Raw genomic sequence first — 23,240 nt, 5'->3', positions numbered from 1 at the left:
ATAAGTGAATATGCAAATTGCCCAAGTCAGTAGTGTCACCATGCATGTCCTCTAGGATTTTAATCACTTTGTCGAACCTATCATGGTCCTGTGGTTGTCTGAACATAACTGTCTGTCGGGCCTCTCTGTCTAAGGTCAGTAGGGTCATCTCCACCTGTAAGGTAGGCGTCATAGGGTGCATGCGCAATATACTTTTCAGTCGTTCTTCTCAATCCCATAGCAATAAATTATTCCCCGTAAATTTTGGTAGGTTGTGAAGTATAGCCCCCAGGGAAATGCTTCTCCTGGTGGACTCAGTCACAAACTGGTCTGACATTTCTGTGCTGGAATGTTGCATTCTACTGACTACGCCAAGTGTGGCAGGTTGCTTGGATGCAACAGCGCAGACAATGAGGATATAGTGGCAATAAACCAAAGCTATTTATTTGACTAACACAGAAGGAAAACCTATCTATCAGTAGAAATATACTATACAAATAAGCACAGTATGGTAGATAACAATCATCGTTCTATTATATTCACTATTCTTATTATCTAATAGTTAAATGACAGTTAATGAGTAATGCTGATCCTTTATGTTCCAGCTTAATGGGCGTCGCTCTCAGTACTAGACCCGTCACAGTCTTATTCTCCCCTGGCAACTCCGATCATTACACTGGCCCTAACGAGTGTAACTGGTATTTCCCGCTCGGCAGCAGGTCCGAGATAAATGAGTCTTGAGCCCACACCCTGTACCATACGTCTATGCTGGAACTAATTTGCTCAGGACTTCTTTTAAGCACAACAGGCATTCCTCCTCGTTTGAAGATCAGCGTCCGTCTAACCTTCGGTGCTTGACCTGCGAAGTCTGGTCTTCGGTACTTGACCGACGACGTCTGGTCTTCGGTGCTTGACTGATGACATCTCGCCTGCTTCGGTATCCAGTCCCTTTCAGGTAGTTTTGCTGAAGAGGTGACCATGAGCTTGTTAAATTGTTCACATGTCCTCTCTTTCTCACATCTTTGCACCAATTGAACTGGGCTTCGTTGTCCCAGCCTTTTATATTTAGCAATTGCGCCACAGCTGTCACCTGACCCAGTGTCCCCCTCAAATTCTTCCTTCCAGGGAGAACACTCTCCGCCGTTCAGTTTCTGTCTATCCAGTCCAACCAGCAGATGGCAGCATTTACTTGCAAGTGCTGTGCGATATTGACTAAATGCATTTTCTATTCGCCACCCCCTTACACATGATTGAAAACCGCTCCATTCCCATGGGGCTCTTCTGAGCCTCTGTTCTTAGGATCGATGGGTAGGGTCCCAGCAATCAGACCCCAATGATTGAAGAGGATATTATCTATCACATACATAGAGGATAGTGTTGAGCGAGCATGCTCGACACTGCTCGTTACTCGCCCGAGCATCTCACAACTCGGGATGTTCGGCGAGCATCGAGCATTTCCTGGTTACTCGGGCGGGACCTCGGGTCTCCGCCCTGCACGTGTGGCGCTCTTTACAGAGTCAATGAACATGCAGGGATTGCTAGCCAGTCACTGTAATGCCGCAGCCATGTTGTTTGTGGGCATTACAGTGATTGGCTGGCCGCACAGCGTCACCTCGAGTATTTAAAACCGGGCACCGCCATCTTGGACACAGTCGCCCAGGATCAGACAGTGTAGGGTCAATGCTGCTGAGTTAGGGGAGAAATAGTTAGTGCGAAATAGTTAGTGTAGGGTCTCTAAAGCCTGCCAAATCAAACAAACAGTCCTTCTCAGGACTAATATCCATCCCAGATATCAGGCAGGCAGGCTGTATAGGAGACGCAGTGGTTATATCAGCAAACGCTGCATTACAGTCCTGTGTGCTCCTGTTGGTCAAATTGCTAGACTTATTCCCCGGTCTCAGGGGCCAGGAAAAATCCTTTTTTTTTCCATCTAAATCCTTTTTTTTTTTTTTCCTCAGTCAGACTGTACAAATATGCGTCTTATTAACCTTTTGGTATTTCCCACCCCCCCCCCAAAAAAAAATTGGGTGTGTCTGTGACTGTTCAGACACCAGTATATCTGTTTAAAAAAGTCTGGTGTAGGCCAGAAAAATAGAACTGTGGTTTTGCAGTTCCACGGGTCAAATCTCTGTATTATCCTGCTTTTGGCATTTTTTGCCGTAAAAAAAAACTGTAATAGTGTCTCCCTGACTGGTCAGACACCAGTATATCTGTTTAAAAGATTCTAGTGTACGCCACATAACTATAACTGTGGTTTTGCAGTTCCACGGGTCAAATCTCTGTATTATCCTGCTTTTGGCATTTTTTGCCGTAAAAAAAAACTGTAATAGTGTCTCCCTGACTGGTCAGACACCAATATATCTGTTTAAAAGATTCTGGTGTACGCCACATAACTATAACTGTGGTTTTGCAGTTCCACGGGTCAAATCTCTGTATTATCCTGATTTTGGCATTTTTTGCCATAAAAAAAACCTGTAATAGTGTCTCCCTGACTGGTCAGACACCAATATATCTGTTTAAAAGAGTCTGGTGTAGGCCAGAGAAATAGAACTGTGGTTTTGCAGTTCCATGGCTCAAATCTCTGTATTATCCTGCTTTTGGCCTGTTTTACGTAAAAAAAAACAGTATTACTGTCTCCCTGTCTGTTCAGTCACAAATATATCTGTTTAAAAGATTCTGGTGTAGGCCAGACAAATAGAACTGTGGTTTTCCTCTTCCACGGTTCTAATCTTCTTTTAATTACCCTTTTTCCATTCATAGTGTGAGTGTAAGCTATTTTACTTCATTTACAATGGGCAAGGGACGTGGAACTGGACGTTCTGGTGATGGTGCATGCAGAGGATGGGGCCGTGGCCAAGGTGAAAATCTGCCACAACCAACAGCCACATCTTCTCGCTCCCACTTCTTGAGCGAATTACTAGGGAAGCACACTATAACACCAGTATTGCGAACTGATCATTGTGAACAGGTTATTAATTGGATAGCAGATAATACTTCCAGTTACCTGGGCACCACCACCTCCGGTCTGTCTTCCACACGGTCAAGTTTTAGTAGCTGTGAGTCTCGACCGCATACTCCTCCTCACCCTGATGCTCCTTCCTCCCACCATGCCAAGTGTCGTCAGACAGCAACTGATCCCACACTTGGACACTCTGAAGAGCTGTTCACTGGTCCATTTCCATATTTGTGCCCCTCGCCTGCTCCGCTTGAAGTGGTGGAAGAAGAGATCCCATGTAGCGATGCCCAAATATTTTAACAGCCACGGCCACAGGAAGTCGACGCTGGACGATGGAGGTGGACGATGACGAGACACAATTGCCGCGCAGTGAGGAGGAGGATCGTGGTGCGCAAGTAGAAGAGGAGGAGGTGGTGGATGATCTAGTAACTGACCCAACGTGGCAGGAGGACACCCAGAGCGAGGCCAGCAGCACACAGGGGGAGGGAGGCACAGTACCCCAACAAGCAGGAAGAAACAGTGTGGTGGCCGCACAAAGAAGGCGGGCAACAGTTCCCCGTAACACCAACACGAGGGACGTTGCCAGTACAACAAGTAGGTCTTCCAGAGTCTGGAATTTTTTTAATGACTCTGCTGATAACCCCAAAAAGGCCATTTGTACCTCCTGCCATGCCAGCATCAGCAGGGGTGACAAAACTACCAGCCTGACCACCACCAGCATGATCAGGCACATGTCAGCAAAGCATCCGACTTTGTGGGGCGAACCCTAGGGTCCACGACCAGTGTCAGCGGGTGTCACCACTGCTTCTTCCGCTGTTGTGCGTGTAATAGAACACCCTGTTGTGCGTGCAAGGCAATCCCCTGTCCATACTGCATGCAAAGATGCCCCCTCCTCTCAGTCTTCACTTGTTATGGCAGTTTCTCAAGAAACAGCATCAACATCCACGTCCACGTCCCACCGCAGCGTTCAATTGTCCATATCCCAGAGCTTTGAACGAAAGCGCAAATTCGCAGCCAACGCCCCACAGGCCACAGTCCTAAATTCACACATTTCACGACTGCTTGCGTTGGAAATGCTGCCTTTTAGGCTGGTGGAGACGGAATCCTTCCGCAACCTTATGGCGGCAGCCGTCCCTCGGTACTCGGTCCCCAGCCGACACTATTTTGCCCGGTGTGCCATCCCCGCACTACACAAGCACGTGTCCCAAAACATCTGCCGTGCCCTCAACAACGCAGTTACTGGGAGAGTCCACCTGACAACGGACACGTGGACAAGTGCTTGTGGCCAGGGACGGTACATCTCCCTGATGGCACACAGGGTAAACATAGTGGAAGCCGGGACCCAGTCGGACCTTGGGACGGAACACATCCTCCCCACACCGAGGATTGCGGGCCCTATGTCAGTCAGAGTTGCCCCCACAGTGTACAGCTCCTGCGCATCATCCTCCTCCTCATGTTCAGCCTCCATCTCAGATATCACCACATCAGTTACAAGCTGGAAGCACTGCAGTACTGCCTCACCCTAGCGGCAACAGGCTGTGCTGAAACTCATAAGCTTAGGTGATAAACCTCACACTGCTTGTGAGTTGTGGACAGCTGTGAAAGAGCAGGCAGATCTGTGGCTGAGACCGCTGAACCTACATCCAGGCATGGTCGCGTGTGACAATGGCCGTAACCTGGTGGCGGCTCTGAGGTGAGGCGAGATCACACACGTACCATGCCTTGCTCATGTGCTTAACCTCGTGGTTCAGCGGTTTCTTAAATCGTACCCCGAGTTGCCAGATCTGCTCGTGAAAGTACGCCGCCTGTCAGCTCATTTTCGCAAGTCGGCTACAGCTTCCGCCGCCCTAGCTGTGTTGCAGCAGCGTTTGCAGTTTCCGGCACACCGACTGGTGTGTGATGTCCCCACACGTTGGAACTCTACCCTCCACATGTTGCAAAGCATTTGTGAGCAGAAGAGAGCAGTTGTGGAGTACCAGCTGCAACAAGGCTGTCGATATTCGGGTCAGACTCCACACATAAGACCTCAGGAGTGGACCTGGATGTCTGACATATGTACCATCCTGACAAACTTTGAGGAGTCCACCAAGATGGTGAGTGGCGATGACGCCATCATTAGCATCAGCATCCCACTTGTCTGTCTTTTGCAACGCTCTCTGCAGAGAATTAAAGAGGAGGCATTGCAGCCAGAATATGATGAGATGGATCAAGAAGCCGTAGCGGGCGATTACACACAACCCAGCCTCATCTCATCCCAACGTGCATTGGGGGACAATGAGGGAGAGGAGGAGGAGGAGGAGGAAGAACAGGAGCTGGTATCAAGCGCTGTAGATGGTAGTACCTGTACAACTGTCATACCGTCGGTTCAGCGTGGGTGGCCTGAGGACAGGGGGAAGGAGGAGGAGGAGAGCATGGTCAGTCGTCATCTTGGTGAGGACACGGAAGTCTTGCCCGTTACCAGTCTGGCACGCATGGCTGACTTTATGTTACGCTGCCTTAACCATGACCCTCGCGTTGTCAAAATGTTGGGTGACAGTCATTACTGGTTGGTGACACTTTTAGACCCCCGCTACAAGGAGAACTTTCACTCTCTTATTCCTGAGGTGGAGAGGTTTACAAAAATGTGGCAGTACCAGAAGGCCCTTGCTGCAGAACTGTTAAAAAAATTCCCATCTGAACACGCTAGCGGCAGAGGTCACAGTTCGTTGACCAACCAAGGCGTACAGGCGAGAGAGACGTAACTCCAATCCAGCAGAGGCAGGGGAACACTGTCAACATTCTGGGACAGTTTTCTGAGACCCGTCCAGCTTACAGGCCCTGAGGCATGGGGTACTCTCACAAGGAGTGGAAAGTTTCAAAAGATGGTGAGGGAGTACCTTGCCGACCGTACCAGCATCCTCCATGATTCCTCTGTGCCTTTTAAGTATTGGGTATCCAAGCTGGACACTTGGAATGAACTCGCTCTGTACGCCTTGGAGGTCCTGGCCTGCCCTGCCGCTAGAGTGTTATCGGAGCGTGTTTTTAGTGCCGCTGGGGAAATTATAACTGATAAGCACTGACAAGCTGACCCTTATCAAAATGAACAAGGGCTGGATTTGGCCAGACTTCTCATCACCACCAAATGACAGCAGAGTAACATAAAGTCAAATCCACTGTGTTATTTCGGGAGGTGTATTCCCATGTACCACTTCACACCCACACATGGGTATATGCTTCCTCATTTCGGCTGTATTTTGCTCCTCTCCTTATCCTCAGCCTCCACCACCACTATACCACCAGTGTGACCGTGGTCCGTGTTGCCAGCATTGCAAGTTCCTCCGTCCTAATTTTTGGCAACTTTTGCTTGGAAGGCATAGGCAAAGACTATGGGAGACCCACTCCCCAATAATGGGAATAATGCTTTTAATATGCTGTACAGCATGGCTCTTGTAAGGGGCATGAAAACCATCTTGTTAAGCTTCTTCAACCTCCACCACTTTTCCCAGGGGCATTGATATTGTCTTTTTATTCCACTGTAACCTCCACGTCTCTTCCAAGGGGCATTAAAACCGTCTTTTTATTCCACTGCGACCTCCACGTCTCTTCCAAGGGGCATTAAAACAGTCTTGTTAAGCTACTGCGACCTCCACCACTTTTTCAAGGGGCATTGATATTGTCTTTTTATTCCACTGTGACCTCCACCATTCTTCCAAGGGGCATTAAAACCATCTTGTTAAGCTACTGCGACCTCCACCATTTTTCCAAGGGGCATTAAAACCGTCTTTTTAAGCTACTGCGACTTTCACAACTTTTCCAAGGGGCATTAAAACTATCTTGTTAAGCTACTGCAACCTCCACCACTTTTCCAAGGGGCACTAAAACCATCTTGTTAAGCTACTGCAACCTCCACCATTCTTCCAAGGTGCATTAAAACCGTTTTGTTAAGCTACTGTGACCTCCACCACTTTTCCAAGGGGCATTAAAACCGTCTTGTTAAGCTACTGCGACCTCCACCATTCTTCCAAGGGGCATAAAAACCGTCTTGTTAAGCTACTGTGACCTCCACCATTCTTCCAAGGGGCATTAAAACCGTCTTGTTAAGCTACTTCACCCTCCACCACTTTTCCAAGGGGCATTAAAACTGTCTTTTTAAGCTACTGCGACCTCCACCATTTTTCCAAGGGGCATTAAAACCGTCTTGTTAAGCTACTGCGACTTCCACCACTTTTCCAAGGGGCATTAAAACCGTCTTGTTAAGCTACTGCGACCTCCACCACTTTTCTAAGGGGCATTAAAACCATCTTGTTAAGCTACTGCAACCTCCACCATTCTTCCAAGGGGCATTAAAACCGTCTTGTTAAGCTACTGCGACCTCCACCATTCTTCCAAGGGGCATTAAAACCGTCTTGATAAGCTACTGCGACCTCCAGCATTCTTCCAAGGGACATTAAAACTGTCTTGTTAAGCTACTGTGACCACCATTCTTCCATGGGGCATTAAAACCGTCTTGTTAAGCTACTGCGACCTACACCACTTTTTCAAGGGGCATTAAAACCGTCTTGCTAAGCTACTGCGACCTCCACCACTTTTCCAAGGGGCATTAAAACAATCTTGTTAAGCTACTGCGACCTCCACCATTCTTCCAAGGGGCATTAAAATCATCTTGTTAAGCAACTGCGACCTCCACCACATTTCCAAGGGGCATTAAAACCGTCTTGTTAAGCTACTGTGACCTCCACCATTCTTCCAAGGGGCATTAAAACCATCTTGTTAAGCTACTGCGACCTCCACCATTCTTCCAAGGGGCATTAAAACCGTCTTGTTAAGCTACTGCGACCTCCACCATTCTTCCAAGGGGCATTAAAACCATCTTGTTACGCTACTGCGACCTCCACCATTCTTCCAAGGGGCATTAAAACCATCTTGTTAAGCTACTGCGACCTCCACCACTCTTCCCAGGGGCATTAAAACCGTGTCGTTAAGCTACTGAGACCTCCACCATTCTTCCAAGGGGCATTAAAACCGTCTTGTTAAGCTACTGCGACCTCCACCATTCTTCCAAGGGGCATTAAAACCGTCTGGTTAAGCTACTGCAACCTCCACCACTTTTTCAAGGGGCATTGATATTGTCTTTTCATTCCACTGCGACCTCCACCATTCTTCCAAGGGACATTAAAACAGTCTTGTTAAGCTACTGCGACCTCCACCACTTTTCCAAGGGGCATTGATATTGTCTTTTTATTCCACTGCGACCTCCACCATTCTTCCAACGGGCATAGCATTTCCTCCTTTCTTTAGTCAGCTTTTGCTTTTCAATGCATAGGCGAACACTAAGGGAGACCCACTCCCCAATAATGGGTAGAAGGTTTTTAGTATGCTGTAATCCACATCTGTTTCAAGGGGCATTGCAGTTCCTCATAATTTTTGGAAAGCCTTCCATTCACTGCTTAGGCCAACAGTGCACAGGAGACCAAGTTGCTATAAATGGAAAAAACGGTTTAGTTAAGGCCCTCTGACCTCCATTTCACTTCCAAGGGGCATTGGAGTGCCTTGAAATTTTTGGTAGGTATTGCACTCAATGCATGCCCTATAACTGTGTAGCCGAACCGCTCCTTTTGGTACAGAAACATATCAGACAAGACATGTGTGGTTGACTGGCCTGATATTGATGTGCATGGTCTCTGTTCCTCCTGCTCTTTCTCCTTTGCCACCACCTCATCCATCATTCATCACCTGAAGCTTTGTTTTAACGGGAGTCATAGAACTGGGATAGTAGCAGGAAAACATCCAGCAATCCTCGGAGGAGGTAGGATATGCACCAAAACGCTGACCACCTCAGGCCTAGCCGCTACTACATACATGCGCTTGCATTCCAAGAAAACAAAGCAGACGCTAACTTCTATCATCATCATCATGCTCCTTACCTTGGCACTCTCAACTCTCCTGATGGAGAAGCCAGGGCCCACCAGAGGAGTCTGGTTCTCTGGTGGGCTCGTCCAATGCTGCCCTAAAGCAGGCCGGGCTAAGAAAAGTGTGGGGGGAACTTCCAAGGAGAAATAGGCTGGGGACCGTGTGTGGACACCCGGCCACCCCCTGGCGGCTGGGGACCAAGCGTGGACACCCGGCCGCCGGGCAGCTGGGGACTGAGTATGGATACCTAGCTGCCAAAGCAGCCATGAGGTAGTGGCCAGCTTCGGCCTCCTCCAAACTAAAAGGCCCCATTTCAAGTGAAAGCTAGCAGTATGGTATTGCAGCCTGGGGGTGGGTGGGTGGCAGGCTGCATACTTGCGCTTGCATTGCAAGGAATGGAGGTGGTACAATAGAACACTGCCCTGGGACAAGGACTTGCACGGGGATAGTTGCAAGTCTGCATCTTCTGATGCGGCAAGGATCACTTCTGATGGGCACACTTTTAGGCAGTGACCTGGGTGTCAGAGATACTTCCAGGGGTCTTCCCCATGCTGTTCCCATGTCTTTTCAGCACTGTATGCATTTATCTCACAGCACATGGCCAGATAAGATTGTAAAATGTTAAAATGACATTTCCCGGTGAATGCATTTGTCATGGTTGAAAGCAATACAAAAGTGCAAAAACGCATAAAAAATGCTACTTGTGAACATAGCCCAAGGTGTGGAGGAGTATTTTTGTTTTTGGTTATTTATTTTACCTTATACACAAGTCTTTACCCTGGAAAGGAAGTTCCTTAACATATTTCACAGGAAAACCGTTTCAGTTTCGTTTTTGAACGTTTTATTGTGAGTCCGTAAAAGTGGCTTAATACCTCTGACCACGTTGTTGACAGCAGTGACCTGGGGGTCAGAAATGCTTCCTGGGGCAATCCCCATGCTGTCCCCATGTCATTTGAGCACTGTCACTATCGTTTTGGGCACTTTTGAGGCTTTCTACAGACTGCCGGGGGTGCCACCGCAAAAATGCTCGGGTCTCCCATAGACTAACATTGGGCTCGTTGCTCGGGTCGAGCACCCGAGTATCACGGTGAGCTCGGCCCGAGCTTCGAGCACCAGAGCATTTTAGTGCTCGCTCAACACTAGTAGAGGATAACTTCCAAACTTGAGAACACCCATTTAATGTCCAAGGGACTGATGAAGGTAGAGAAGGACAATGCTCAGGTACCAAAAAAGAGAATCATATTGGGACTGAAAATGAAATTCTTAAATTCAGGCTCTTTATTACAAGGATTAGGACAATATGTTATTAGTTTTTCTCTTCACTACATTTTTATATCAATGTTCTACTAACTTCATTAATTGCTAAAAACCCAGGATAGTCCTGCTTAGCACTATATCAGGACATATCTATGTTTGCTTCCAAGAATACTCATCCTTCATTTTCCTTCCTTCCATAGATCCATTGGTATTATCCATTTTAAATCTGACGTTTACTACTTTTAGTCCTGATTAACCTTTCATATAAGGTTAGATTAATTTTGGCACCAAACCGTTTCTGTAGTTAGATCTTTTACCTTACAAACATGTTTCTTTTTTATTCATTTATTGTAAATGTTTTAAAGCTACTATAAATTAATTGTGAATATTTTTATTAATATCAGATGATATTCATTGATCTTCTTCAATGTGTTGTTTTTACTATGACCACTTGGTGTTTTGTATGCAGTTCATCAACCTTTACATAAAGCATGCATGATACTTGTGTTAGTCTGGACCTAAGGAAAAGATCAGGCATTGTCCTAATCATCATAATAAAGACATTGAAGTTCATTTTCATTCCTAATAGCGATTCTCATTTTTTCTAGATTGCCATTTTCTTCTTTGAATCACTGACATTCTAATTGCACAACTTCAATAAGTGACAACATACTGTATGTAGACTCTGATAACCCTCCTGTCAGATTTCACCCTATGGTGTGATCTGTAGTACTTTTTATCTTTTAAGTACATTGCTCAGCTATTTTCGTCAGTCCTGTAAATAGACAAAAACTATACTAGTTGAATGAGGCAATGGATCCCAGTTCTTGGAAACGATGAGCGCCCCAGAGGTGGGACCCCCACCGATCAAACAATATAAATAGGTGATAAGTGTCAATTTTGGGACACCCTTGTTGAAGGTCAAATGACCAGGTCAGTATAATAGTCATTCAAGATTTAGAATTAATTCTTGGATGGGTTTACCTTGATAACAGTATGGGTTTGTAAGGATGTTTTCCATATAGTATGATTGGTAGGTAATGGAAGTACGACATATAACTGCGCTCTGACCCCTGAGGATGTTTGAGCTTAATCATTATTGTTCTTGGCTTTACAAGGGTAAAAACCAACAGAGATGTTATGCTTACATTCCAAATCAGGTTCATTTACTTCAAAGAATATGACATTACCACTATACCGTTTTAATGAACATATCTTGTCTACATGACATGAAATATTTTATCAGAATTGAATAATAATAAGGGATTATAAATCACTTGGGACGAGGTGAATTAATCAGACTGTCATTACCTGTTTGACTACAGACAGAGCTTTATAAACAATGATTTCAGCTAAGAAAACAAAGTTTCTTTACAGTTAAATAGGATTTAGAAAGGTATTTTTAAAAGTTGATTCCTTTTTCTTGTTTTGCTGGAAGTTTTAAGTAGATCAGTCAAAAGAACTTCAACACCAAGAAACACACAAAAATAAGAAACAGGAAACATTTGCATATTCAGTAGAAACTTTATATAAGAACACTCCGGGGATCAGATCAAACAGAAAGGATATTCTTCCAACATGAATTAATTCCCAAATCTCACGTTCAGAAGTTGTTTTCTTTTAAACAAAGGTTCTCACTGTTTTTTTTTCCTTTTTGCTAAAACTCCTTGGTATATGGCACCTCATCAAAAAAAAACCTCAAGCTCTTGTTTTAATGGATCACTGCAATGTTATTTTTGGGAATTGCTGTAAGTCTCTTACTGGGTAATATTAATGTCATGTATTATTATCTAGGATTTACTGTAATTTAAGTGAACGTTGGCTACTAGTCAATACACAATCGTTATTTGCTAATATATACTACTAGGCATATGAAAGCCAAGTGTCCACTTTTTGTGTTCAATTAGAAAATTGCCGTTTATTGGTAATTTAGTTCAATTTAAGGTGTAGTGGGCAGCACAGTTGCTTTGAAACACTAGGGGCCTTGGTATAAATCCCACCAAGGACAACATCTGCAAGAGTTTGTATCTTCTCCCTGTATTTTCCTCCGGGTTCTCCGGTTTTCTCCAACACTCCAATGACATACTGATAGAGAAATTCAGTTATGAGCCCCAATAAGGATAGTGATGACAATGTCTGTGGACTATATTGGCGCTGTATAAGCAAACATAAGAAATAAATAATAAATAATTATGGCACATCCACCATTGATAGATGAAGGTCCCACCACTGGCATCCACACCTAATTCCACTATGGGGATCTGTCAAACTTCTCCCTTCCTGTTGAGCGTGGCCATCTCTCTACTCATTGTGTGCTTTAATGAGGTGGTCAGCTCGTCAAACACAAGGGGGATTAAGGGACCAGAGATGGGACCTGCATCTATAAAACTTTTATACCATGTACTCTGTATACGCTGTAAATGTCTAATGTAAGCAATATTTCTAAGCAATATTTTGTTCTCGGAAGCTTCCAGTGATGATTTTATAATCACATCATACCGATACTACATGCTCTGATCTATAGTACTTTACAGTGTCCAAGAAGTAATTTGCATACTAAAATTACACTGGAAAAATTTTACAATATTATTTTCTATATTTATTTATTACGCTACAAAACAAAATTCAATGTATCAGTCTTCGCTTGTCTAAATGTTCATTGTTTTTCAATTTTCATGATTCCTTCATGACAAGATACTAAATCTATAGAATAGGTGATAAGTGTCAGCTTGCTGGGCATCCCATCACTCATAGATCACAAAAGCCAGGGTTCCCTGTCCCATGCTTGAATGGAGCGGCAGCCACAGTGCTACTCTAACGCTGTTACTTCTGTTTTGTCAGAAGCCAAATTGGTGATAGTTAATAACTGATGAGGCTCATTCAGACGCCCGTGCAAATTGGTCCGAGATCGGACCGTAATGCACAGACTGGCCACGGGTCTTCCAACCCAAGCATGACCGCTTCATAGAAATATATGAAGCGGTCACCCTGACCCGTGGCCAGTCCTTGCATTGTGGTCTGATCTAGGAACGATTCACACGCATGTCTGAATGAGCCCATAGGTTGATAAATTGTGATTCTGGGAACATCCCATTAAAATATTTAACAGAAAAACCCTCAAACCTAAGAGGAAACAGAATAGATTTTTAGAAAATAACTTTAAACATACGCGTTGCGCAACTCTTCAAGAGTTCATTGCTGAAAGATTACTTGAAAATTGTAATTACATGTCTCGGTGAATATATGGAAGTTCTCATTTATACACCACACAATATCATGTAAAGCTCTTCTCCCTATATTCTGAATAATGAAATCATCCCAGGCATCTTTCTGGTTTTATATATATATATTTTTTTTTTAATTTTCATAAGCATTAAAGGAAGGAACATTGATTGTCATTTACAGAAAACATTCAAATCATGTGTGCTTCATAATGAATGCTAACAGTTCAGAAAACTAATAATTTACATGACAAGAGACAAAATTTATTACATTCTAAATTAACCATGGTTCGCTTTGTTTTAAAATAGACGCTCCATGAAAAAAAAAAAGAAAATTAAATAAAAAGGCTAGGACGAAAAGTAGGCAAAAGGAAAGAAAAAGGACCCTGCAACTTGAATTTACTCATAGCAGACTTAAGATAGTAACAAAAGGGTAAATGAAACATTTGATACATCACATAACTGTGCTGTAAGCCTCACAGGCAAGTAGAAAGGAATACACTATTTTACATTGAAATTCTAAAAAAAAAATCATTTTCACTGTACAGAGCATACATACAGAAGTCATTTCTTATGAAGTTTAACAGAAGAGTTTTCAGGAATCTGGAGATTGTATATCTATACATTTGCAATCGTGAGATGCCAGAGTTGTGGTTGACTTGGTTCTTCATGATCTAAGATATTGAGGTTCATCCTGAACATTTCAATTACTTTCAGAGCTTAATGACGACTGTAACATCCGTAATTAGGAGACATGGATAGTAGTGATGTAATAAACTATCCAGGATATCCAAACATGTGATGCTCTCCATCACAACATAAATGGAGCATAAAACTATATAAATATCTCACTAAGCTACAACGCAAGTAAAATAAGTTCTTTTTGTAAGATTTCAAGGTGCAGATTTCGAAAAACGGAATTATAATTTAGAAAAATCAAACACATTTTGCTGTATAAGACTAGTCGTTATTTAGAAGTCAGTAAAGTAAATGAAAGTAGAAAAACATAAAATGTAAACTGGGCCTTAGTTTTAGAAGACTTAAGATATTCAAAATTTACACAAGGGTCCATTGACAATTTCTACTTTGTAAAAATATGAAGTTCTGAAACATTTAATAGTGTCTTCATGTCGGTTATCATGGATTGGTTAATTAGAAAACAGTTAAGAAACAGTTAATCTCCTTCCAATAGTGATGAATGTTAAATAAGTGCAGTTATATTAAAATTTTAATCTGCCATATTTGATAAACTTCAAAATAATTTATATTATAGGAAAAAAAAATCAATTTTCCACATTCTAATCTCTTTGCTACCTTTTTCCTGAATACAATCCTATTTTATTCAACTAAGGCAGAGAACTACAATGGATCCTTTTCATGACCCAACACATTTCAATGTAATTTATTAAAATATTGAAAAAAAAGCCTTCTATATAGAGAATGGGGAAATTTAAAATTGTTTGCATGGGGCTTCTTATTGTCTAGGGCTAGAAATGATAGAGTTAAAAGCCAGGGCACATAAAAAAAAACAACCATATGGTATAATGGTTCAGTACAATTCTTCTTCTGCACCTTTATACCTTGTATTGTATATGTATAGACTACAGAGCATTTCAGACATTCAATTAAATGTGGATGTTGACTTATTAATATATGGAGAAAAGTGGATCCGATTCTTAGTATAAAATTTACTATAGTAAAACAGATTATTATTTATCTGTCATATTATCTTTAATAAAATATAGTACTCTTGGATTATTTGATCAGTTATTTAGTATCTAGAGCCCATTCTTCAATTACTATTAAGTTCTGTCCACACTAACATCATGGCCTCCGTTTTTACAAGATCCATGATGGATCAATTTTAATATATTTTAATTTTTTTATGATCAGTACAATTCAGCCTTCACAATCGGGTTAGGATTAGTTTTCTTTTTCATGTTAGGATTAGTTTTCTTTTTCCCTTCTTCTATTTACAATACGTTTGATCATTTTTTACTGGACAAAATAACAGAGTATATGTTATATGCTGCAACCTAAACCTGATGGAGAAGACCTGGTGTGAACAGAGCATTAAAGATTCATTATGTTTCCTCTGTATAATGCATTGTTGGAAATCATCCCTCTAGTAAAGCATGTTGGGCTCAAAGTTTGTTTCTGTAGGATGCAATTAAGGCATTACAGATTTCTACATATACCAAATGTCATACACACAATAGTATAAGGATGATTATGATGACTTACAGTTCTCTGGCTTTTAACGTTTTTTTTTTATTAATTATGTTCTTAGGAAAACCACTGCTTGAAAATATTTTTTAAGTATGTTTATCTCAAGAACAGTTTTGAAGACTCTTTAGATTTACATGTTAGTATGACATTTGTGGCCTTCAGAAAGAAGAAAAATAGAAGCACAATTTAAGTTTCTATTAGTTTTTTTTTATAAAAATTAATTAAAATACTGTTATATAATGTGGTAAAAGAGTGCTAGTATGCAATGACATTTTGTATTGTTTAATGTAGGTGTTTTCCATAGATATATGAAGAACAGTGATATTTAATCTTGCCAAAAAGCAGAACTTTGAGAACTGATGTAGTATAACATTTGTGCTTTGTTGGTATGATTATGGGAATTTTATTAAAACTTTAGGAGCTTATACACACTACAATATTACAGTTTCACACAACCCCTGAGTTGCGTGTAACTAAGATGTGGCCCCCATAGAAGTCTACGGAGCCGTGCTGTAACTCTGTATGCACCCGGTTTTAGATGCGCCATGATCCGTATTAGTGAGTGAAATGATGGGATATGGAGACACAATAATAACCCTTCGCTGGTAAAATGACCGCAGATCTTATTTTTCACCCTGAATTTGCTCTTTTACAAATAGCTCTGTTTCACTTATTAAGGACATCATCATTGTTGCATTTATCATTACTTTTGGTAGAAACCTCATATGGCTTATGGGTACAGCTAAGTTACCAAGCTGCCAATAATAATTCCTGCAGGAATAAGATTTAGTGCAATTCACTCCATTATTTCATGCATGTGCATATATTTCTACTCTGGTATCCTTCACAATCCAATGTTATATGTCTGATCCTGGTTTCCAAAAAGTCAGACCCATAATCAGGACTGTTGTCAACTTTGTAAGTTACATACTTAAAGTACTTCAAGTGAATCTGTAAAAAAGGTTTTTGACACCTAATCTGAGAAGATCAAAATGTAGAGACAGAGAACTCGATTCCAGTAATGTATTACTTACTGGGCTGATTACTCTTGTTTTGATAAAATCACTGCTTTATCAGCAGGACAATATCCCTAGAGGACTAGTAAGGCTGCTGCCATGTAGTCCCCCATATTTATGAACTCTTTATAACTCCGCCCCCACCAGTGATTGGCAGCTTTCTGTCTATGCACAGTGTATATAGAAAGCAGCCAATCAGAGGTTTGGGACGGGCTTATACAGAGCTCAGCATTCAGAGAACTGCAAGATTTGCAGCAGAGAAAACTGTGATTTTATCAGAATATAGTAAGCAGCTCAGTAAGTGATACATTGCTGGAATCAGGGTCCCTGCCTCTACATAATGATGCTCTCAGATGTGGTAGCAAAAACCTGGTGACAAATTCCCTTTAAATAAATCGATTTTCAATGTTATCAGTACAAATTTGCTTAATAAGATTATTATCTGCGTGACTGGGCTGCTCAGGCAATGTAAGAACAAAAATCATAATATAAATAATATGTAGTATACCACAAGTGCTGCCACAAGCTTATTTCAATGCAATCATTGTGGAAGATAATAAAACTAATAGTGTAAAATGTATCTAGTCATTGTGAGGAGAACAATATACATAAAACAATTAATACTCCACAGCCACCACAATAATGAATATAATTGTCATTGTTATTACTAGGTTCATATACTTGAAGTCACTGAGGAATTAAGATAATATTCCACCATCCATGTCCTGTCCTAATGTCATAACCTCCGGGAAAAGGAACAAACAATACAAAACTGTGATGTCTTAAGAATCTCTGTCTTTCGATTCTCTATGGGATTTATTCTCGTACAGCCTTTACATTTTGAGTTGTGATTTTGTTATTAGTGTCTCCTGCATGGTCCTACATACAGTCTCTGTAATTTGTACCAGGCATACGTGACAATAATGAGAGCCATAAGAATAAGATCTTATTACAAAAGAGAAAAAAAAGAAAGAAACACGTTTACCGGATACATAGTTTACACCTCCAATGAAGTACTTGTGAGGTCGGACTAAGAAAGTATAAAAAATCAATCCGCAAATGGGATCTTACCAAAATGCAGGAAAAAATGCTGGAGCCCGATAGGATTACAGTATATGAATTATTCCTATAAATTACATAAAGTATTTGGATGTACAGCCAAAAGTACTTTGTACAATTATATAGTTCTAGGAGTTCTCCGTTTCTGAAACTCTCTTTTTGTTCCGAGAGTCCTCTAAAAATAAGCTGATCACAGAGTACCCTATGGCTGGAGACCCTAACGATCAACGGGAAAGCCTGACAGCAAGTGTTGTATCCCCCTGCAGCACCCCCACAGGACAAATGACTCATTGCAGGGTGCATATTAATATTGCCAGGCTGTCTATGTAATGTATTATTGTGATGGGTCCTCCAGAACACAAGATACTCTTTATAGTCACTTTTATGGCCTCTATTGTATTCTATATAGGATGGGACATTACATTTTTTTTAAACCAAACATTAACTTTATCAAATCTGTTTAGAGTCATAAATTTAGAATTAATTTGGGGGTGTAAAATGTTGCAGTTTTATTCGTGCTTTTCAAAACTACTCTACATATTAAACTTTGAGTGAAAAATTTATAATAATCCATGTACATTCAGCTAAAGTACATTAGAAAATGATAGAAGCAGGGCTAAATGATTTGGCTGGATTAAACTGTCTCTCTTTCCAATGAACAGGTCATGCCCATGATGATTCCACATATTATTGCTGTAGTATAATCTCTTTGGTGCTAGAGGCCAAGAACCTATGGACCTGTTCTGTAATGGTGATCACATGAGAGAATAATGCGCAAATGGTACAAAAGCCCAGAGTTCTCCAGTCCTAATTCCAAATATTGAACAGTAAGACAAGACATCATTGGACAAAGGCCAGAGGATTTAATTACAGGATATCATTGAAAATATATGAGTCTAAGAGCGTTAAATCATGGCTAGGTTTTCTGAAATTCAAAATGTTACTTTTTACATATTAAGTTCCATAGTAAAATAGAAAGCATCTCATAGGTTGCAAATGTGCTGACACTTTATTATGGTGTAGATCCGGGCTACAGTTTCCCAGGATTCTGTCCTGGCGAACAAGAAATATAAATAGTGTTTGGATAACCTTGATTAAATGTCCTTTATGCTACAATACAAAAATATTTACTCACAAAACATTTGCTATTAGGCTGTACATCATCAACATGTTTGCATTTTAAGGAAATTAACTTGCAAGTTGGACACGTTCCAGTGAAGTAAAAGTCTATAAAATTTGTGCTTTCATTAAATCCCGGAGCTGTATTATTAGAATGATACATGAGAAATAAAACCTCATGTTTCCGCTTCATTTTTTTAAAAATATTTGAGTATCATGGTTTACACTTATGGGATATAAAAGGCCTTTCCCAACAAAAGAAGTAAAGGCATATCGGTAGAATATACGATCACCTCCTGACCAGATGGGTCCTGCTTATGGGATCGGTATGAGTACTAGGTTGGGCCAACATCATGAAGTGCTGGAATATCCTTGTGATATGCTGTCTTTTTAGAAGAAACTGGAACAGATACCCAACTTCTAGTTACAATGCTCCTTTCACTCAGATACTTTCCCTAAACAAAGTGCAAAATATGACACCATCAATGTATGTGAACCCAGCCTTGAATAAATGAAATGTTTAAGAATTCATGCAAAACAGCTCAAAACAACATTTCTACAGTCTGGCAGTAAACATTATTTGTTTGCATATGTGTCACGGCCAGCCATCTCCTTCCCATGTGAATGAAAATCACATGTCTGATGCCAAAAATATATTTTGTGGAAAAAAATAACTTACTACTATGCTCTAATTGTAAAACTTCCCAATTTCAGATGTGGCTAAGTGATTTGCAGTTTTCATGTAAACTGTGATGTCAGAACTGAGTCAGATGGCAGGAGCTGCCTTCCCTTCCCTGTGTGTCAGTGACATATATTAAGGGACTGTCTCAGCTCATCTGCAAAGCCAGTCCCCGTCATTGCCACTGCTGATTTGGAGGCAAATCAGGAGAATGGCTTAGCTGATGAACTGATAGACAGTTTGGCCTTTCATATACTGTAAGTGATGGGGAGAAATTTGCCACCCCCATGAGACTATAGCAATGCTTCACAGCTTGCAGGGGAAGTTCAGAAACTAGATGTCAAATTGACAGCTAATAAAATTGACCGATCTGTGAAGCATTTTAAAATTAGAGCATATTAGTAGGTTGCTTTATTTTACACCATTGAACATGATTTTAGCATCAAACGACCCATGTAAGGTCAAATAATGCTACAGTAAAATGGCAGATCTAGAGATCTTACACCCTACAATATACTGTATTAATGTATACACCTATGATGTTGTTCTATGGAACAGATATGTGCATGGTTACAACAGAACACATACCATGTATAGACCAACATGATAGACAATTGCCAGCTCTAGGGCGCCCAAAATATCAATGCTTAGAAACCATATTTTATAAGTGTAACTCCATTAATATATATCTATATTTTAATCATAGATAACTTTTTCTTGTATACATCCTCCTGCAACATAGGGTGCTTATATTCTTTTTGCTGTCTGATGGGAAAAAATAGCTTTTCACTGCTCCCCACACTGTCCCCTACAGTGATGGACGGTTGCCGCCCAAGGCGAACTTCTTATCTTGCCTCATGGGCGGTAAATCCCAACCTGTAATACTTAGTTACATACATAGGTTTTATCGTTTCTAAAGTTTGTTAGCCATATATTTCTAGTTTACTTTGGTTGTTCAGAGGTGTCAAGTACAGAGTATAAAATGGCTGCCTAGAAGAAGCCCTATGGATGGAGGCTGCACTGCAAATCACCCTTGTTATTTCCAGTTTCTCCAGTACTATAGTTCTGAATGGTGTTTGACCCCTAAACGTTGACATACAAAAGTATAGGACTTTAATAAAAATAAATGCTGCAGGAGGATATATAAAAGTTCTGACAAAACTAAGGTCATCTGAAGGTAAATTTCTGTACAGAGTCTACGTTGAGCATTTCATTGCACACAAAAACAATGCATTGGGATATTGTGAAGCTTAAAATAAAATTACTAGTTATTATATTCTAAGAATAATAAAAATTATTTGAAATATTGATTGGTTAAGAACAAGAATACATTGAATTGCATTTTATTCCCCAAAGAGGCTGACAATATAATCCCCTTGCTTCTGATTTGCTAAGCTCAAAGTCTAATCAAGACAGATACAAGTGATTTTTATGAGCTGGGTTTTACGGCAGACCAGCCTTTAAGGTATAGTCTGCTCTCTGTAGTCTCCCATCTGTCCTTGCCTGCTTTATAATCCTGTTGAAGGTTGCTACTTCAGACGGGAGAATATAAACAGATAGTAAAGTGGAGAAGAGAGAAAATTAATTCTACTGAGGCCCAAAATATGCTTATGAGTCTGACCTTAACGTGGGTTTTCTGAAACAAAGGAGCTATTTTGTTAATCATTCATTTAATTCAAAAATAAAAAGCGGCAGATATTCTTTACACAAAATTACAAAAGACAGCATACATATCCACAATTTTAACAAGTTGGTACTGTGCATTTACAATTATTGCTGCTGTGTTTTAACCATCTTAAAGCACAATTACGAGCCATTGAATTCAAACAGTGCAAACTATGTATACATGACACCAACCACTCTCCATCTGTTTGTGTTTGCCTGGTACATTCCCCAAGTGCATGCATTGAGTGTGATGTGTATGTAGCCATAATGGGACAATGGTATTTTAGGAGCCTTAGTAATAGGGTAACCCTGTATAAAAATGCAGATATCGATCAGCTTGCTTGTAGTGACGTAAGATCATCTTTATCGGTCATGGCACAAGAGAACGTTTGATACAAGTGAACCATTCCACCAACATACCAACCAACCAACCATTATTTGTGAGATATCAGTTGGAAAACTGCTAAGACTGAGTTATAATCGGGGACTGACACAGACAGAAAAGGGCCCATGTGCAAAAACAGTATATAGGTCCTTTGCAGTCCAATACGTTATCATAATTCTCCCCTTGATGTGCCCGTGACAGAAGCTGTTTGCTACTTTGGAGGTGGAAGTGGGTCTCCTAACCTCTCGGGCCCCTGTGCGGCAGGTTGCACCAATGGTATGCCCATCCCTGTTTACACTATTCACTGCCATAAAACGTGTCCATGTGCCATCATCCTTGACTTCTATATAAATCCAATTTCTGTTTAATTTTTGTGGTTGGTGAGGCCCAAGTAACCAAACTGAATTAAAAATTTGGATGGATATATGATATTTCACATTTGAATAAAATAAACATCAATTACTGTGGAGTAAAGGGTTAAATTGTTATTTCGCAGTTAATTTGAGTAGTATGTCAATGTACTTCAGATTTATTTAGCTAATCACAGCTTGGTATGCATAAGTAGATGATTTGGAATAGAAACTGTATTATTTTGCTAATTAGTTGAAGTTTTAATCATTTCTTATCTACTATTGTTTGATGAATGCATTTAATAGTTCTAGTAAGTATGGATTATTTTGGCGTTTAGCTAAAAGGGCATGTATCAAAGACAAAATGTCAGATGTTTTAGAGTTTACTTTGCAGAGGGAATAAACACATACTGATGACTAATGTCATACTAGAGTATTATATATATACATATACATATATATATATATAAATATGTATATATATATATATATATATAACAAGGAAATTAATGGTAGTGTGTATACCTACTAATATGTGTAACTGTCACTTCACAATGAGAATAATAGAATAATGGTTTGATGTTCTCGCTCTACTATTTATGACTCAAGTTCTTTTTTTTCTAAGACTGCATTCACATCTACAATGGAGACACAGAGCCTGTTTGCAGTTCCAGTAAAATTACAGCAATATATCACAAAATACTATGCTTTTTTTCTGGTGGAATGACAGCTGTCATAACAAATTCCATTGACCCATTAAAGTGTTCGTCCACTACTCAGACCCTTCTCAATCCCCATGTTTTCATCTTGTAAAATAACATATCAGGAGGAAGTGAGCGAGCAGCAGCTGTCTGAAGGCTGGCAGAGGGAAGCCAGCACTGATTGGCCGCAGGGATCACATGACATAATAATGTCAAGCAATCCCTGGGAAAGCCAGTGCTGACTCAGCTGAAACGGCGCTGGCACCGGAGGTGAGTATAGATGTTATAATTTTACAAGGGTGAAACATTGGGATTGAGAAAGGATTGTCCAAATAGTGGACAACTCCTTTAAAGGTCAATGGGGTTCTTTGGGCACTTTCCCTCATGTAACAGATCTGTTAATTTCAATAAGCAGAAGAAAGGAATTGCCGAACACTAGCACATGACTATATGGCTTTATAGTACGTATGCTGTGCATGCAGGCCACAGATGAAAAACCTAGAGCATATAGGTAATGTATGTTATTCAGTGCTACAGGTTTAAGGGCTTTTTCACAGAGAGGTTTAGCACCATATGTGACCTTTTATGTTGGATGCATGTATTACTAATTATTTGTAACTAGCTTAATACAACTAAAATTTGTGAGAAAAAACAAATGCTTAAGTAGCGGTCGAGCATATTTATAGAGAAGGACCACATAACCACATCTATGGCACATTACTTACAATAGTTTCA

General features: G+C 40.7%; 1 long non-coding RNA gene across 1 annotated transcript in view; it reads left to right on the top strand.

The window, feature by feature from the left end:
- The first annotated feature begins 742 nt into the window (after positions 1-742).
- The window catches only part of LOC141252863 (uncharacterized), an 80,555-nt gene continuing 58,057 nt past the window's right edge, over positions 743-23,240 (top strand). The window contains exon 1 of the long non-coding RNA XR_012314136.1: positions 743-934. This is a non-coding gene — a long non-coding RNA (uncharacterized lncRNA). The remainder of the gene's footprint in view (positions 935-23,240) is intronic.

Source organism: Phyllobates terribilis, unplaced genomic scaffold (assembly GCF_046119375.1).
Source record: "Phyllobates terribilis strain yellow unplaced genomic scaffold, ASM4611937v1 Scaffold_1__5_contigs__length_1240528914, whole genome shotgun sequence".
NCBI lineage: Eukaryota > Metazoa > Chordata > Amphibia > Anura > Dendrobatidae > Phyllobates > Phyllobates terribilis.
The sequence above is the reverse complement of the archived record's forward strand: the minus strand, read 5'-3'. Positions and strand labels throughout refer to the sequence as shown.